A 14,111-nucleotide genomic window follows, 5' to 3' on the forward strand; every position below is an offset into this window, starting at 1 on the left:
TTCCTCCGGCGCTCACTTCCCTCGCGGCGACACACATAATCTCGCCGATTTCCCAAACGGAGCATGTACGCTTGCGCGAGAAAAAAAAAAGAAAAGAAAAGAAAATGAATTCAGCACTTGGATCTGGCAATCGATTTCGCTTTCAAGCGTGTATGTTCTTGCCAGCACCACGTCAAGACTTAAAAGAATAGTCAATTTCTCATTTTGATGAGGTCATGCACAAAGGCGCACTTCAACATTCACCATGCTGAGACTTGTGGCTCCTTCTATTATGGTCGTCTTGCGTTCTCTTCTTACTGTGCACACGAATTACCAGTTCGACCGAGCTCGAACGCTCTCGCGCTGATCGCAAAATAAGTAAACCCGAATACAAAGCCTGGAAATTACTTTCAGGAATATGACCTAGGAGCTAAGGAAGAAATGAAAGATAAGAGAGAAAAAAAGAGGGTCGGCAGCAGGTTAGTGCAATACATCAGTGACTGTGGAAAAAAATAAAAGCCAATGCACACACAAGTACACATTGGCGACGTCTCACGAACAAACTGAAGATAATCAACCGCACCAGGTGGGAGGACTGCGAGCCGAGAAATCGCGTCATCAAGACGACATTTGCGAAGACATCGGCCGCGAGAAGAGCGCATCGTTCTCCTCGCCGCCGCCGTGCGAAGGCAAGCAACCAGTTCCGGCCTCCCGATATACAATGCATCTCCGGGCGCTTTCTCCCTGTGCAATGTGTGTTGTCCTTCGTAGCCACTTTACCTCGTTTCGCCAGCCGTCTGTCTGCGCTGCCGCGTTTTATGGGACGCGACGCCGAATCTTCGCTTCATCCTCTACTTCCCTCTTAATGCGCGCCGCGCGTTCTGTGTGCGAGTGGCGGCATGAAGCCAAGGTGAGAGACGGTTATCAGCGCGTCGGAAGTACGCTATGCGGTAAACGCGCACCGACAATCTGCTCGAGAAGGCACGTAAACCTGCAGCGGCCGCGCGGTTCCATTGTTGGTTGGTGGAAAGGAGATAGCCGAAGACGTCCCTTTCGATATGGCACGCGCGCAGTGAAACATTGGCACACATGTCGGGGCGAAACAAGGGCATACGCGAGATACGGAAACGTGCGTTGACTTTTCCTTCGGTATGCATTGCGACAATGCCTTCCGCGAGGGAACAAGAGGAGAGCAGATAAGGATGTGTCAGCTGGAGGTAAAATAAAAGCGTCGGTTTCTCATATTAATGCGAAAAGCTACTCGAGTAGAATTAGCATCGAGAGAAATAGCTAGCGCGGTATCTTTGAATGTGCAGAAGCTCCTTCATGCAGGATCCGATAAGAGCGAAGTGAGTTGGGCTGGCGCGCCGGTGGGAGCAAACATTTATTTTAGCCAGAAGGGGAATTGGCGAAACGGCATCCATCGACGGTTTCGAGGATGAGACAGTACTCGTAAACCTAAGCCCGCAAATGAATTCTCTCAATTCTCAAATAATCAGAGCGTTTTATAGCCGCGATATATTTACGAATGCTGCGATGACATCGGTCACGAACACGCGTTCGGCCAAGTACGAAGTGGTTCGCTCGCTTAGAAAAGGCGTCGCCTATGTTATAGTTCGCGCGGTATCACTACGGAACGAAGTGAGAAATACAAATAGCCATAGCTCAATAAGGAGCCGGTATAAAATCTACCTTACCGCTGTCGTTGAAAAGTGTACAATTAGTGCATTCCACCAGTGCTATAACATACGGAGCAGAGACTTGGAGATTAACGAAGAAGCCTGAGAACAAGCTTAGCATCACGCAAAGCGCGAAGGAGCGAGAAATGATAGATGTAACGTTAAGAGACAGGAAGATAGCGGTGCGGATCAGATAGCAAACAGGGATAGCCGAGATTCTAGTGGACCATATAAATCTAGTTGAAGAGTAACAATTGCCAGTTTTAGCCGAAGGCGAAGCATTGAAAGTGACAGCATGGTTTAGCGTTGCACCGAAGGCGCTTCAGGAGGCTGGCGTGATGAGCGTGCCAATGGCGTTGCAGGTGTCGCCTCTCGATGGCGCAAGAGGTGGGATTAACAGAGAACACACGCTGGTCGGCGCTGTCGGCGCGTTCCAATTTGACCTTGGCTGAGCTTGAAGGTCAGATTTGTGGTACCGGGCGTTTTCTGGGTCTTTACCCGGATTAGAAGAGCTGTCGCGGTAAAAATATCCTAGGAGGCCTGAGCCCTTCTTGTGAGGTGTAAATGCGAAAGCATCAAGATCTAATTGAACTCCGTTGAGCGGTCTTTCGAGTTATGAACTCGCGGGCCAAGCGAGCGCGTTGAGACGCTTGGCGCGTTTTGATTTGGCCTTACCGAGGCGCAATTAGAACGCAGACGAGAGAGAGAGAAAAAAAACTTTGTTTTCATGTTGGTTGGTATGGTGGAAAGGCCCTCAGTCAAGAGCCTCGCTTGCGGCATTCTTCAGTGCAGCACTGATAAACGCCACAAGGTACCGTTGGTCGTCGGCGCTGGCTGCTTCTGTCAGCCACCCGGCATGGGGTTTAGGGGAAAGATTTGTGGGGGCAGGAAGGGGAGGTGGGGGTGGTCCACAGGACCAGAGGATATGGGATGTGTTTCGGGTGTTCTCCACAATATCGGCAGGGTGGGGGATCTTCAGGTAAGAGGCCGCGGAGGAGGTGCATTCGCGCTGGTGTAGGGAGTGTTTCTGTCTGGGCCTGACGAATCAGTACACCCTGTTCACGGGTGAGCACTTTGCTGAGCTTGGGGAACTTGCGTCTTGCCTCTTGATATGGCCGCAGAAGCAGGGGAGCCCACCTTTTCGTCTGGGCTGGTCGCGGAATGCAGGGTGCCTGGTTCAAAGTTTCGCAGGCGAGCTGATTAGCTCTTTCATTTCCCGGCAGTCCATCATGACCAGGTATCCAGATGATTTCCAGAGGACCCTGAAGGTGCTCTTGAATAAATGTCGAAATGTGGGCCGGGAGATCGTTGTGCAACAATTTCCTGCAAGCCGCCATGGAGTCGGTAAATATGATTCTTGGGTAGGCTGAGCTACTAGGGGGCATGTGTTTGATCGCGGTTGCGATGGCTGTCAGTTCCGCTAAGGTCGGATCTGTCTCTGGGAGTAATTCAGTATGTACAGTTTGCAGGTCGTTATTCACGACTGCTATAGCGGAGCCCCGTGCACCAACGCTAGCATCAGTGTAGAAGTATATGCCGTCAGGGTGTCTTGCCGTGTACCTCTTGAAGTAGGCAACTCGCTGTCGTCGCCTCTCCTTGCCTCGTTCTGGATTCATATGGCGTGGCAGTGGAGCTATGGTTAGGAGTTCGCGTTGTTTCGGTGGTAGTGGGCGCGTGTTCAGAAGGGGCGCAGCTTCTGGATGATGACCGATACTATGGAGGATGTGCGTGCCTTGACACGTGCGCTGCAAACGCAGTTCTTGGCGACGACGATGAATGCTGATTAGTTCCGCCACCGTGTTATGGCAACCGATGTCAAGGAGGAGCTTAGTGCTGGTATTAAACGGGATGCCGATGGCCAGCTTTGTCGCCTTGCGGATGAGCGCATCAAGGCGATTGATATCTTGCTGACGGAGATTGGTATAGGGCAGGTGATAGCGCAGGCGCGACATAATTAGTGCGTTTCTTAGTTGAAGCATATCTGCCTCTTTAACTCCATTTGCTCGGTTGGAGACCCTACGCATCATGTGCAGCACCTGTTCTCCTTGCCTGAGCAGGTGATGCACCGTCGCAGCGGGACCTCCATCTTTCTGGATATGGAGACCGAGGATCTTAATACATTTTGGTTGGGAAATCGGCACGCCTTCGTTTACAATTTGTATGGTGGGCGGTCTCCATCTTTTGTGATGGACCAGTAGCAACTCAGATTTTTCCGGCGCACATCTAAGGCCAATAGTTTGAGCAGACTCATGCACCCTGTTCATAGCCTGTTGGAGAGTTTCTTGGATATGCCCTGGCGAACCCGTGCTGATCCAGATGGTGATGTCATCTGCGTAGATCGCATATTTGATGTCAGGGATGTCTCGTAGTGCTCTATGGACTACGCACATGGCAAGATTAAAGAGAGTGGGCGAGATCACGGAACCCTGCGGGATACCTCTCTGCGGATGGGGATACTGTTGTGAGATGATGTCGCCTACTCGTAGCGTGTACGTGCGACTCCGTAAGAAGTCCCTAATATAGTTATAAAGCTTGGTTCCGCAGCCAGTAGCTTCGAGCTCTTGCAGCATAGCATCGTGGTCAACATAGTCAAAAGCTTTCTTGAGGTCTATGGCAAGAATAGCTTTAAGTTGAGCGCTGCTTGTTTCCTTCGTGATTTCTTCGTGTAGCTGCATCAGAACGTCTTGAGTAGATAAGTGATGTCTGTATCCAATCAAATTATGGGGTAGGTGTTGTGATTGTTCCAGATGACTAAGAAGTCTGTTAAGCACGATGCGCTCCATTAGCTTACCCACGCATGATGTTAGCGATATTGGACGCAGATTGGATATGGCTTGGGGCTTGCCAGGCTTCGTAATGAAAATTATGCTGGCTGTCTTCCACTCTTCTGGCAAGCTGCCCGTGTCCCACACATTGTTAATTTGCTGAAGTAAGAATGCATGATCGGCTTCTGTAAGGTTGCGGAGCTGTGTTGTCGTAATTTGGTCTGGTCCTGGCGCTTTATTCGGCTTTGCTTCTGCTAAGGCACGCTGTAGTTCCGCTAATGTGATTGGGCCGGTGAGACCGTCATTTTCTGGCTCTGCGCTTGTGTAGTCGGCATACTGTGGTTGCGCTGGATCCGCCATGTGTGTTGTTATAAGCTCGTTGAATAGGTCGTCGGTGTGCTCAAATGTTTCGAGCAGCTTTCGCATCTTGTGGGACGTTTCCGTCTTTGTCTGGATTGGGTCAATGAGTGATCGGATGAGATTCCACGTGGAGCTCATATTCAATGTGTCATTGAGCTTGTTGCACGTATCGTACCACTGCTCACGAGTGAGATGTTCAGTGTAGTGGATGATCTGCTCGTTGAGCGTGTTGATGCGTGAGCGTAGTTTTCGATTGAGCTTATTTCTTTTCCATCTCTTAATGAGGGCATGTCGTGCCTCCCAGAGATGAAGAAGATGCTTGTCCGTGCTTGGTTGCTCCCACTTCTCTATTATTTCCTTCGTGTGTGACTGGATTCGTTGCCTGACCATCTCTACCCAATCTTTCAAGTGCATGTTTTGGAAGTCTCCTACATGTGTCTTGCGGAACTCAATCCAATCCGTGAGGCGATGCTTGCGCTGGCGTTTTGGGAATCCTTTGATTTGCAGAAATATCTGTATGACAGTGTGGTCACTTGTTAAAGTATCGTGCGTGTTAACCCATTGCGCTGACAGTCGTCCTTTAATGAAGGCGAGATCGGGCGTGGTATCCCTTTCGACGGAGTTTCCGTGCCGCGTCGGGGAGTCGGCCTCGTTAAGGAGAGTTAGCTGGGCCTGTTGCATATGGCATAGTAGGGCGGATCCTTTGGAGGAGTTTTTTGTGTATCCCCATGAAGTGTGTGGCGCGTTGAAGTCGCCTGCTATTAGATGATCAAAATACTTCGTTGGCCGCAGATTCGCAACCTCCTTGAAGAAGTCTACTTTCTGTTTTGGTGGGCTATAAACATTCGTGATGAATAAGTGGGGCTGTGCCTTGCTCTTGACAATTTTAGTTGGAAAGACGCGTACAGTGAGGCTCTGTTCCGTGCTGTGGACAACATCTGCCGCTATATCTTTACGAATGAGAATGGCCAGTGTCGAATTATGGCTATACGTCGTATAGCCTGCAAGATGAGGTGTTTGGTTAGTTTCCTGGAGTAGGAGGATGTCGGGTCGACGATTTTGAGCGGCAATGTACTGCGTGAGAAGGCCCCGTTTTCGAGCAATCCCTCTACAGTTCCACTGCCACACCACCAGATTAGTCGCCATTGTTCTACTGATGATTTTGCGGGGTGCCCGCTGTAGGGTAAGGAGTGGGTCGCGTTACGCTGGTAGATCGACGTGCTTTGGGTCGTTCGCACTCTTCCTGGCGCGGTAATGCGACCATCGCAGCCTGCACTTGTGTAGAGACCATCGCCTCTGCCTGGCTGCTGAGGAGCTCGTTGAACAGGGAGCGCATTTGGCTCATTATTTGTTGAGTGTATGTTTTTAGCGCCTCCTCAACTTGAGCAGCAACCTGTTGAGCTATCTTGGCCTCTAGACTGGTTTGCATTTCTTTCATTTCGTCCCTTAGTTGTTTAAAATCTGCTTCAAGGTGTTGTAAGGCTGTTGTGTGGTATCTTGCCTTTTTCACTGCCGGTTGCAATGACGCTGGTTCTACTTCCTGTACTAAGGGTTGCACTATATCACCCAATGGTGTAGCTTCAGGGGCGTGTGCCTCTGCTTGCATGTCCATGTCTTCGGTAGGCTCTAGTGATTGTGACGATAGTATTGACATTTGATTAGGTCTGCGGGTTTGAAGTAAAGCGTTCTTATAATCTTTGGCTACTTTTTGAGCTCGTGTTTGAACTTGATATGCATAGGTCGCGGGGGGGAAAGGGGAGGTGCCGGGTGACTGATTCACGTTTCGCTGGTTGGCGGGTTGCTCGTCTTGTTGACCTCGGGAATGGTTGTGATCCGGAGACGGGCTGCCACCTCTGGGCCGGTTGCAGTCCCCGGACTGGCCGCCGCTCCCGGAACGGCCGCTGCTGCCGGTCTGGCTTTGGCCCCGAAGTGGTCCCGGCCCCAGGAATGGCCGCGTCATCGGCTGCGGCCCCTGGATCGGCTCCTGCCTCTGGAGTGGCTGCGGCCCCTGGACGGCTGACGGCTTCTGGAGCTACTTCTGTCTCTCGATGTGTTGTCGGAGTTGCGTTTTGGGCTTGGGCTTCGGCTTGCGATGGTGACTGTTTTCATTTGCTTGTTGTCCTTTCGTTGTTTCAAACGCTTCAGGTAGGCCGCTTCTCTGACCGCTTTATCAGCGGCTCGTCTCACTTCACAAGTCGGGTCATCGGCCTTGTGGTCCTTGCCACAATTAGGACAGCCTGGTTTGCAGTCATGATCCCCTACAGGATCTCCGACAGACTTTCCACATGTTCTGCACCTTTGTTTTCCATTGTCGCGACAAACATCTGATCGGTGTCCTATAGCAAAGCATGTTGAGCAAAATTGCGCCTTGGGTCGGTGAGGGACGCAGCGGTATATACCTCCGCCGAAGATGACCTGGCGAGGTACATGCGAGCTCTTGAAAGTTATGATGGCAGTGGCTGTTTTACCCATCATACGAGCCGCAATAATTTCATAATTTGGGGCTCTGAGTTCACGCATCAATTCTTCGGTGGGGGTGTTCAATTCCACGTTGTGGATCACACCTCTACACGAGTTGTGGGGCGAAGCGATATAGATGTGGACAGGGTAAGTTTTGCCATTAAGAGTGGTTTCGTTAATGCGTTGGAGCTTTTCTGTCGCCGAGGAGTCATCACTGGTTATTATGGCCAACAGGCACGTACCCAGGATATTTTTTCGGGGGGGGCCCACCGCCTCCATCATCATCATCATCATGTTTTACGTCCACTGCAGGACGAAGGCCTCTCCCTGCGATCTCCATTTACCCCTGTCCTGCGCCAACCGATTCCAACTAGCGCCCGTGAATTTCCTGATTTCATTGGTCCACTTAGTGTTTTGTCGTCCTCGATTGCGCTTTCCTTCTCCGGCGCATTACATGACCTGCCCAGCTACATTTTTTCCTCTTGATGTCAATTAGAATATCGTCTATACCCGTTCGCTCTCTGATCCAAACCGCTTTCTTTCCCTCTCTTAACGTTATGTCTAGCAATCTTCGTTCGATCGCTCTTTGCGCGGTCCTTAACTTGTTCTCAAGTCTCTGCCCCATACGTCAGCACTGGCAAAATGCACTGATTGCACACCTTACTTTTCAATAATAATGGTACGCTTCCAGTCAGGAGCTGGCAATGTCTGCCGTATGCGATCCAAACTATTTTTATTCTTCTGTGAATTTCCTTCTCATGATCAGGGTTCCCTGTGATTAATAGACCTAGGTAAACGTACTCCTTCACAGTCTCTAGTGGCCGACTGGCGATCCTGATCTCTTGTTCCTTTTCCCTGCTATTTATCATTATCTTCATCTTCTGCATATTAATATTCAACCCCACTCTTACACTCCCTCTGTTAAGGTCTCCAATCATATGTTGTAACTCGTCTGCATTGTTGTTGAATGGAACAACGTCATCGGCAAACCGAAGGTTGCTGAGATATTTGCCGTCGATCTTTACTCCTAAGCCTTCCCAGTTTAATAGCTTGAATTCTTCTAAGCACGCAGTGAATAGCTTTGGAGAAATTGTGTCTTCCTATCTGACCCCTTTCTCTATAGGTATGTCCCTGCTTTTCTTGTGTAGAATTAAGGTAGCTGTAGAACCTCTGTAGATATTCTTACGCGAAGGACGAGTCAGTAAGACGAGAAACTATATACAGATTATATTTACAACAGCGGTTGCAGCGCAGACCGGTTAGATTCACAGCGCGAGCCCAGTTCGTTCTTCCTCCTCTTTTCTGGAGTGATGGCGCCCACGTACCTCATTCATTCAAACAAACAAATATCACACGCATGTAGCAATATTTTTCAAGCTTTTTACGTAAGCGTTTTGTAGTCCTTGATTACGTAGTGCTTCTATGACTACTGGTATCTCTACTGAATCAAATGCATTTTCGTAATCTATATAAGCCACATACAGAGGCTTATTGTACTCTGCAGATTTCGCAATAATCTGATTGATGACATGGATGTGATCCATTGTAAGGTATCTCTTCCTGAAGCCAGCCTGTTCCCTTGGTTGACAAAATCCAGTGCTGCCCTTATTTTATTGAAGATTATTTCGGTAAATATTTTATATAATACTGGGAGCAAGCTAATGGTCCTATAATTTTTCAATTCTTTGACGTCTCCTTTTTTGTGAATTAGTATAATGTCTGCATTCTTCCAGTTTTCTGGGACCCTTGCAGTCGATAGACATTTCGTATAAAGAGCCGCCAGTTTTCCAAGCATTATGTCTCCTCCATCTTTGATTAAATCGACTGTTATCAGTGGCGTAGCAACAGGGGGGGCAGGGGGGCCGTGGGCCCCGGGTGCAAGGGGCCAAAGGGGGGGGGAGGGGGCGGGTGTCATATACGTCTGAAGACACCCCTCTTACTGCCGGCTACACCCCGGGGGGGGGGGGGGGGAGGTGACAGAAGACTTACGGGCCCCGGGTGCCAGACGACCTAGCTACGCCGCTGACTGTTATTCCACCTTCTCCTCTCGCTCTTCATCGTTTCATGTCTTGCAGGGCCCTTCTGACCTCATCGCTAGTTATAGGAGAGTTTCTGTATCCTGTTCATTACTGTTTCTAAGTAAGGTATCGTGACTCCTCCAGGTAGTGTATACAGGTCAGCTTAGAATTTTTCCGCTGCTTTTACTATATCTTCGAGATTGCTTATGATATTATCCTTGTTATATTTTAGTGAATACATCATGGTTTGTCCTATGCCAGGCTTCTTATTTACTGATTTCAGGCTGCGTTCATTTTTTACGGCTTCTTCAGTCTTTCTCATGTTATAGTTTCGAATATCAGTTATTTTCGCCTTGTGGATCAGTTTTGACAGTTCCGCGAATTGCGTAACGCTGTGCGGCCGCCAGTCCCATACAACTGCGTGGAGCGCAGGACTCTGCAATTCTGGACGTACTGCGCTCACCGCGGAAGGTTATAAAAACACCCACATAAGCACAGCAGAGAAGTGGCTACGTGAGGCGGTTCGACCGATAACTGTAGAAGCGTCATTCAAAACAAGTAATTGCTCTCCACTTCCGGCGGCGTTTTCTCTACTTACTTTTTAAATAAAAAGATGTTGATCCATAAATATTCTCATAAACAACGGTTAACTTTTTTATTATTCGCTTTTGCTTGCAGTTTGGTTGTTGCCTTGGTTCTCTCCCTTAGTAGATCGCTTAATTTCTCAACTCCTTGCGATTTTTGTTTCCAGTTGCCAATTTTTCACAAAAAGTGCTATACAATTAGGGAAAAACAGACAAGGTAACGGGCGACAGTCATCTTGCTTATGGGTTTAAGGGTTATTGCAGGGTTTCATGATGGACGCTCTTTCACATTATTTTATTTCCCACCTTATCTAACCCATATCACGTGTATATGGTTCCGGGCATCTGCCAGCGTCGCGGCGAGCCGTAATTCAAGGAAATAATGAAGCAAAGGCAAAAGTTAAACGCAATTGGCGTTTTCTCCAGCCGCAACTCGTTCCATGAGAGTACAGGCCAGCTGAGTAACAGTCGCATCCCTCTCCTGGTCCCAGGATCAGCCTAAACAAAGAAGGTTGAACTAACAAAAGCAACAGCTATGCGCGTGACGGTTGAATAGATGGTGACAAGTGAACGCATCTCGAGTTCATCGCGTGGGTGCGGAATCTATGAGAAAACTTTCCTTCACATTAGAAGAGATGCCGATAACTACCGCCACCTAAAAGGAGTGAAAAAGGCAGCATAATGCTGACCGATGAACAGCTGCCAAGTCTCAACATTGATCTGGCGGCGCTTCAGGAATGTGTGAGGAGTGGTGGCGTGGGTGGGGAGGGGGGGGGGTATGCCACATGATTTCGGGGGGGGGCCCGGGCCCCCCCGGGCCCCCCCCTGGGTACGTGCCTGATGGCCAAGTTCTTTTCTTTTTTGATGTCTACTGTAGCGGCGCGAGCCTCTGCAGCAGTCAGGGCTGCTGAGACGCTTAGCGCGTCGTGGAGCGTTCGTGGGCTCCACTGAGGTAGGAAAAGGCCAGTTGGCGGACGCAAAATGAGCGTTGCAACGTGCTGCGTACTTTGGGAATGTTTTGATACTCGGGTGGTCCATCCATCAGCGTCGGTGACGAATTTCGGGGCCATTGCTGCTGCAGGAGTGCGGGCCTTTGGCGTACTTGACGGTAGGCTACTCTCCCACCCGTTAGGGCTAGCTGGGCGCCCTGCCAGGTCCGTGACAAAAGCACAGAAACTCACAGTACGTTTGCCCGATCACAGCAGAAGTTGGCCAGAATGTTCGGATGATGTTCTAGAGGAGCCGAGCCGAGTCTGAGGACTGGTCCTTGTCGAATAAGTTGGCATTCGGGTCTTTCCTGTGGAGCGATGCGAAGGCACGTATGCTCGGACAGGAGCGACGCTCGCGCCCCCACGCAGACGAGAGCTTGCGCGGACAAAGAACGCGCGGATAACGCAAACTTTCGAGAGTGAGGGTGACGTGGCGTCGCGGTGATGCTTTCTTCCCTGACGCAACACCTTACTACTGCGGCAGCAGGTCTTTCCTTTCACCCTCTTTACTCCTTTTCGGCGCTTCGCCGTGCTCCCTCAGGGGTTGCAGAATCGAGCATCTCCTTCTTTAGATCACTACTCCGACCACCACTCCGTCCCAGCCAATGGGAATTTAGGTGCCGTTTCACTGCTACAGACGCGGCACGCCGCGTTTTACGCTCAATGAGCCATTTGACGTTTTCGCATCAAAATGGAACTGGGCAGACAATGTATAATGCGTAGGGCAGATAACCGGTGGACCATTACAGAATGGTTGCCAAGGGAAGGGAAGCGCAGTCGTGGACGGCAGAAAATTAGGCAGGGGTATGAAATGAGAAAATTTGCAGGCGCAAGTTAGTGGTAATTGGAGAACACTGGGAGAGCTAGGCCTTCGTCCTGCAGTGGACATAAAAAATAAGCCGCCGCCGCCGCCGCCGCCGCCTGCTGCTGCTGCTGCTGATGATGATATGTGTAGGAAATCGAGCTAAGGTGGGGGGTAGTGAAACTGGTGGAATTCAGGTACTGAAGGGGAATGCAAGGAGGCCTCAATATATTGCTACATGTACATAGTATAGATTAATCAGTGAATGAGCGAATGTTGGTTGACGTTCGTGATTTGAATGTGGTGAGAAAAGACAAAATATGCCGAAAGGAATCATGCAAGGAAAGTAACCAGCCTCGTTTGTGTGGCTCCTTCAGTTGCGTGTCTCTTTCCTTCTTTTCGCTCGACATGACATGAAGGCTTTTGCCTTTACACTTAACGTGGTTGAACTACTACGTGTACTATTTGCTTTGAGTGACCGTTCTCAAATCAAAGTTTCACCGCCAGTTTTTTTATCCACTTACAGGAAATGGCACTAGCTTTACCGGATAACTTTTTCTAGATGCGTATATTCACAACTGTATTAGACAAAGTTTTCACGAAGACATAATATTGACATGTATACAACGCGATTCATTTGCTTCCTTTAATAAAAGTAGAGGTCAAAATACCTCGTAAGTCTGGACTGCCAGATTATTGTGTTCAGAACTTTGCCTATAATTCTTTCTGTCATCACTAATTCAATTTATTCTCTAAACGTCAGCACTAGGTTAAGCCGGTCTATGCACTGGCTATATAACGTCTGGCTCTATATAAGTGGCTATATTTCTTTCCCTTTCTTCTTATTTCTACGTCTCCTTTCTCCTCCTCCTGTCCACGTTTCTTCTGCAGAAAACGACAATATTAGTGGAAAAATCAAAGATCAAAATTTACTTTTTAAATCTCACGCGCGAACCATAGCACTATCGAGTCATGATTTCACTGCACGAAATTTGCTCATGTGATTACCTTTCGTGCAACAAAACCGCATCAAGGTTGTCCTTTTCAGTTCTTCGTCTAATTTAGAACGCAACGCGAGCCTTCTTTATTAATAACGAAATAACTATGGGATGCGTGAGGTACTGCTATAATCTATGACGTCACGGTAATCTTGTTCCGGCATTTCACGGTGGCGTCGCTAGCCGTTCAACCTTCTACGCTGCTTCTGATATACAGCCTGGACTCAGGCTAGCACTAGAGAGAATTTGCTAGGAGTGTTCTCTACCAATCTTACTTACGTCACCATTTTGCGTTTCTTTGTATAACCACAGTGTTATAAAACTACAGCGCCTCGCTCATTCACTCGCGATTCTCTCAGCGCGAAGTTGCGTTTGTTTGCGAAGTAGTCAATGACTTCATCAATGTTGAGCGGCACACTGGCAGGACTTAGCCGTACACCTTCATCGGCTTCCTATCGTCACTCCGCCCGTATATGCGGGAAAACGCCGGAGGTTGAAGGAAGGTCAAGTGTGCTTCGGTGAGCTTGAGGTCAAACGCGACTCAGCAGATCTAGGCCTCGTTCTTCACACAGATTGTACACACACACACAAAAGTCGACACACTCGATAGGAGTCCAATTAATGTTCAAACTTGGAAATGGGTCAGATAAGGGCCCCCGGTGCGACGGAACCGGTCGCTTGGTCGATGAAACACGTAAGAAGAGAAGGAGCAGGAAAGTTAAAAGCACCGAAGAAACAAACAAGAGACAAAGTGTTAAGCCGAAAGTCTTCACTTCGCAGACAGCTTCTCGGTGTCAGGCAGGCAGGCATGCGGTACAAGCAGGCAGGCGGGCAGCGGTTAAACGTGTATGCAGCTGATCGGAGCGGACGCATACACGACGCAATTCGGCAATCAAACCGCGAGATACGCCGCCCGCTGGCCGCGAAAACTCGCTCGCTCCGCGGTGAGCGTGAGTGCCGTTGTATAAATGTGTATCGTTCTAGCAAGAAGGGGGGTATGTGCGCGCTGGGCGGCCAGACGGGTCCCCGTCCAAGGTTGCCGAGCGATTTTTTCTTCTAAACCAGGACTCGACCGCAAACGTCGCGCGCGCAGCGAAGGTGGAGTGGCAAGGACGCGGCGTAGGGGGGGGGGGGGGGAGGGGGGGGGTTGCTCTCGGAATATCGTTCGTAATTGCTCATCACGAAAGCGAGTTCCTTGATCAAAGCTGCCCAGTTGACGAGCACCGAACGACGAAGGAGAAAGAAGAACAAAACAAAACAGCGAGGCAGCTTAGTGGAGGCGGAGTGGACCCCGTCCTTGTCTCGTCAACGACTTGCGCACTGTTACGAACTAGAGTATGATATGTCAGCTCAGCTCCACCATTCCAAGCAAACTGGCTTTCTTTTCGCGATCCTATATCGCAAAATTTTGAAATCTCTGAATATAAAGGCGCTTGTGTTACAAGCACTAGTTCGTTCGGGTATCCGCTAATTAGGA

The sequence above is a fragment of the Dermacentor albipictus genome, chromosome 4 (assembly GCF_038994185.2).
Source record: "Dermacentor albipictus isolate Rhodes 1998 colony chromosome 4, USDA_Dalb.pri_finalv2, whole genome shotgun sequence".
Lineage (NCBI taxonomy): Eukaryota > Metazoa > Arthropoda > Arachnida > Ixodida > Ixodidae > Dermacentor > Dermacentor albipictus.